Source organism: Sciurus vulgaris (genome assembly GCF_902686455.1).
Source record: "Sciurus vulgaris genome assembly, chromosome: 6".
Lineage (NCBI taxonomy): Eukaryota > Metazoa > Chordata > Mammalia > Rodentia > Sciuridae > Sciurus > Sciurus vulgaris.
In genome coordinates this window covers 114,324,182-114,329,813 of record NC_136466.1, presented here as the reverse complement: position 1 = coordinate 114,329,813, position 5,632 = coordinate 114,324,182, and positions in this window count along the sequence as shown.

The following is a 5,632-nucleotide window of genomic DNA, read 5'->3' as shown; positions in this document are numbered from 1 at the left end:
TTAATAAAGATAGAAATTAATATGTATTGTGAAATGATATACTACTACATCCACTAGAAAGTTCTTTTTAGGCTTAATTAAATATTTGGAATATAATTATAAAGTTAATATGTTTGAGATTATTTATGGCTATTACCAACAGTGGTCTTTTTAGGCACAACACTCAAACTCACAAGACTGCCATGGCCATGGTTACTACCACTCAAAAGAATATTAAACTGGAATAGCAACCAGAGTGTAAGGGAGCATCAAATCTTTGTTAGCAGTCCAGGTACAATTTAGCAATCAGGAACCATTTAGCAATACAATTGACATTCTTAGCTTTATTAGTTATGTGGTAAGAGCTTAAAAGCTTAACTGAAGGTCAGATTTAAATACAGCAAGGGAAAAGATCTGGTTTAATTCTTTTGCTTTCATATGCTAATCCTATTGTTTTAAAATATTTTATTTAAATGAGTGTTTCTAATTCCAATATTTTGGTTGTTTGGTATCTGAGACTGATTTACCATATATACTTCAAGCTAATGAAACCAAAGTTGTAGTGTCTGTCCCTGTTAGCCTCACTGATTTTCATACCCTGGGACTATTTAACGTACCCTCTCCAACTTCCCTATTCTGGGTCATCAAAGAAACTTAAGTGAGAATTTTTAGGTTCAATGCAGATGTATCATTATAGGCAAAACTCTTTTCTAGGTATTCTCTCTTGAGAGTGAATAAGTCTTCTATTAGCAAAGGTGTAAGAACCCAGAAACCACTCTGGACGTGGGAACTCATGTAAGAGAGTTTATTAAGCAAACAGGCAGAGTGTCTCCCTGCAGGGTAAGAGAGAAAATGAGAGGAAAAAGAGAGCAAGAGAAAGTGCGCGTGCATAAGAGAGAGAGTGAAAGCGAGGAGGAGAGAGAGTGTGTGAAAATGGCCCCGGGGGACCATTCTTAAGCAGTAGAATTCCATGGGCTAACAAGGGACCAATAATGGAGAAAAATACTTGCAGGCTGACTGATGAACCAATAGCCAGCTAGGATGTTCACAGACTGACAAGCTAGGTTGTAACTTGGGAGGCGGGGAAATGACTGCAGCTTAAAGGGCAGGGGAGCAGCTTTATATATTATAAAAGGTATGTGTATTTTATATCTGTAAATTTTAGTCACTTTAGATAGTGTTTTATTATGCAATTTGTGATTTTATAAATAAGTATTCTTAGTGAAAAATATATATATATTTTTTTAATTTTTTGGGTGCTGGGATCGAACCCAGGGCCTTGTGCTTACAAGGCAAGCACTCTACCACCTGAGCTATCTCCCCAGCCCCTGAAAAATATTATTGATAAAGACAATGTAATCCCATCCTGGAGATCTAATTAATAAATCTTTTGCAAAGCCTGGAAATAAGCATTTTTTAATAAGCACACACATGTATACACAAAGACTTGATGGAACCAAAGTAATAGGTGTTTCAGTCAGGATTCATGTACCTGAGCCTAGACCTGGTAAACCTTTATGTAGAAACCAATTTCAGCTAGAGGTAGCCTGGAACTCCTATCTTCTTTCTGCTCTGTCAACAGAGGTATCAGTGACTTACAGGAGATACCTTTAAACTGTCAGAATATTCTGCCTCCCTATACCTGACTTTGAGGGAAAATCTTGAATAGTTACCTCTTGAAAAGTTAACTAGAACCATGTTAGAGACTCATCCTCCCTGCTGATACAAAAGGGATCTCCAAAGTTTATTCTGACATCTTTAACATGTTCCCCCATTATGGATTTCATTTACATACATGACAGTGTTAAGATGAATATTTTAGTTACACTTAAGGAGGAACTTCTTTATTTTATTTTTTTTAACAATAATAAAAGTTTTGGGCTTGTTTAAGATTGCAGAAATGAGGACTAGGGGTAGCACTCAGTTATAGAGCACTTGCCTAGCATGCACAAGGCCCTGGATTCAGTTCCCAGCACCATTCACATGAAAAGATTACATAAATAGAAATTGTAAGCTTGAGGGTGAGGGCTGGTGGCCAAACAAAAGTCGGACAAAAACAATGGAAGCAAGCTTTATTGGAATTTGGCTCTCAGGCGAAATTCCCAGCCCTCCAGGGTGCAGGTCAGGCTGGAGAGCTGGAGAAATTCACACATGGCCCCGGCTGCCCAGGGTCTTTATAGGCTGGAATAGACAGGGGTCCTGCTGAGTGATAGGTGGGTGCAAAGGTCAGTGAGGTTTATCTGTCCGCGTTTGATTGGTCGCTCTTTGGCATGCTGCCCGCTTCCTCAGTTGTTCTCTTCCCTCCCATGCAGCCGCTTAAGTCCCAACCGAACCGAAATGATGATTAAGACAGTTCTGGTCTTTAATTTCTTTCTTGGAAGTCCACAGTATATTATTTTAAATACTTTAATGTGTACATTTTTACTTCATATTCTGTTTTATTCACCCTGACAATCTTTGCCTTAAAGCTTTAACAAACTGTAAGCAGAACAACCCCACTGAGTTATTTTTTTAAATACCCAACCCCATAGGAATAGCGAGAGTTAATAAAACTACTATTGTTTTAAGTCAGTAAGTGTTGGGATATTTTGTCACATAACAATAGGTAACCAGAATACCCTATTCTGAATGGGTTACAGCATATTCTGAACGGGTTATTGTTCATTAGATGAAGCAAAATCAGAATGAATAATACCAGAGGGTAAAGACACTATGCACTTGTGGGAGGTAGGTAAGCAGTCTCTGTAAGGCTGCAGTTTCTGCTACTGATGTTGGACTTGAAATTAGCAGACCCAGCATTTTGGGAAAGAAGGATGAATGTGAAGTAAGAACAAACTGGAAGCTATGAAGACAAACTGGAACTCAGGATGCAAACAGTGATTGGATATGAGGCTCTGCCTCACCCAGTGTGACCTCATTTTTTTTGGTAGGAGGGATTGAACTCAGAGGCACTAAAATCACTGAGCCACATCTCTAGCCCTTTTTTTTGTATTTTATTTAGAGACAGGGTCTCCCTAAGTTGCTTAGGGCCTTGCTAAGTGGCTGAAGTTGGCTTTGAAATCAAGATTCTCCTGCCTCAGCTTCTGGAGTCACTGGAATTACAGACATGCACCAACACACTCGGTCAGTGTTTTCCAAATAAAGTCACATTCTGAGGTTCTTGGAGGGTACTATTCAATCCCCTGTCATCGATAACCTTTTTATTCAATGAGGTGGTATCATGAAGGAAAAGGGAGGCCTGCTCTGCCTTCCCAGACTCTCTCTCAGCACATCATTGGATGGCCAGCCACAAGGCCTTCAGGTAACAACAGGAAGCCAGGTCAAGATGCCTCAGAGGGCTCTCAAGAATCCCTTCCCCTTCCCTCAAGTAGAGGCCTGCCTCGGTCATAACACAAGGTGCTACAAGGGAAGAGGCCTGCCTTTCTCGTCCCTAGCCCAAAGTCCCCGACCCATAGCAAATAATGAGGTGTTTTAAACCACTCAGAATAACTCAACATAGAAACTTCTGTGGGTCCTGTGGGATGGGGCTACTGAGAAGGAGAGATGGCTGAGGTGATTCTCTGTCTCAGGACAAATACATCAAAGGTTTGGTGATAAATGGCCAGAAAGCATATTTGACAAGACAGGGGTATTGATCAGGAAATAACTGGTTGCTGGAAGCAGCACTCTTTTCAATGAGTAATTAAGATGGTGTCACTTGATAACTACTCCAGGGAGCATCCCTCTTCCAGCTCAGTGTCATTAATCTGGTGTCATGGCAACAGGCTGGCCTTGGGCTCTCCCTGTGGAGCTTTGTTTTATTAATGTGTCTCTTGGTCACAAGTTACAGCTTGCTCCTTCCACTGTGTTGCTCCCAGCACAAGTGACAAGGTGGAAGAAAGTGAGGCAGATGTTACTGTTTGGCACAATGTTTGAGGAAAGCCCAAACAAACAGTCTGGCCAGCAGCTGGCTGCACTGAAAGGCAGTCTCCTTCCTCTGCTCAGGTCTGTCCATCCTTGCGGCTCTTGTTCCCTTAGCAGCAGCAGCAGCAGCCGCCGCAGCCAGGAGCTTGCTAGGATCTCAGAATCTCAGACCCACCCCAGGATCAGAATCTGACTTCAGCAGGATCCCCAGATGACTCATTGTCACAATAAAGGCCAGGAAACACTGCCAAGTAGGGATTTCCCTTAAGTAAGGGCACCAGCAGCAGCAGCTACCTCTTAGGGGTTTCTCTTCTGAAGCACCACTTCTTTTTTTTAAGCTTTGTTGGCCTATCAAGAATTCAACAAAATGTATGAGAGAGACACTGTTTATATAGTAAGGAGAAAGCCTGGCAGTTTAGATTACACAGGCACCCAAGGGACTCCCAACTGTGAATCTGGAATTATGTTCCAGCAGTATAAAGCAGAGGAGACTGTTCTAGAAACTGTACCAAACAAACATCAAAGCAAGCTTCATTCTAGCCCAGCTATAGGAGGATGCTGTTGCCCTATCCATCATAGCAATGAATTTCTTATCTAAACACTGACCTAAGGATGTTTATGAAAATGTGTTGATATCCTAGAACATCAAGTTTGAAAGATTTTTCTTCATTTCTAAAGATGTATGAAAGGCCACAATTCAGGTCTCTACAATTACAATGAAATGAGAAAGAAGAAAATTCCCCAGATACTTCCACTGAAAAGAAAATAACCAAAGCAAACTCTCTGAATTATCTAGATATTTTTTTCTCAGGCCATGGATATATTTGATTTGTGTGAAGGGAGGATGGAATAGGATGGGTGGTAATGGAAGATGAGGGGAAAGAGTGTAGTAGAAGTGAATTATAGATAGGAATGAAATGTGTCATTCTCTCCATCAACTTTGACCTAAAATGTGAATTCTTTCATTTTATGTATGAACACCTGTATCACCTTGGAGAGTGTTTTTAGCTCTTTCTTCCCCTCTTCCTTCATTTGTCAAATGAGGAAAATAATGCTTCCTACCATGTAGGTTGTTATGCCATTAAATGAGATAATATACAGAAACAATCTTACAATGCTCAGTAGATAATGATATAAAGAACATTGAATACATGTTAGCTCTTATTATACAGAGAAGCAGTCAATTCTGGGACTAAAAAATGTGATCGTGCAAAAATAAAGAGTATCAATCAATTTAAAGTCTATGTACTTAAAAAAGTAAACTAAGCATACATAAAGCCCTGGGCTCATTCCTCTTACCAGCGGGGAGAAAGCGGAAAAGAAAAGAGAAGAAAAGAAAGGTTGACAGGGAGAGAGAGAGAGAGAGAGAAATTGAGTTACTTGTTGGGATTATTTAAGAATGAAAAACAAGAGTCGGGCATAGGCAGGGAGCATGCTTGCATTCAAGGGGCTAGGAGGTGAGACCAAAGACCTGAAGTGCAAAGCCAGACTCAGCAGTTTACTAAGGTTCTAAGCAACTATCATAAATATGTTGCTTTTTTAAATTGTTGGTCAATGGAAAGTTTAAGATTCTTTTGTTTCTGGTCTTCACTAAAAGCAAGATGATTAAGGGTTCAAAGTCTACCTTCATAATATGTGCTACATACAAGGATTAAAAGAAGAGAGGGGGAAAAAAAAGAAGAAGAAAAACCTCAAAGGATGATAAAATACTGTTGTTTTATTTGATCCCAAGAATCCTTCAGTATTCTGA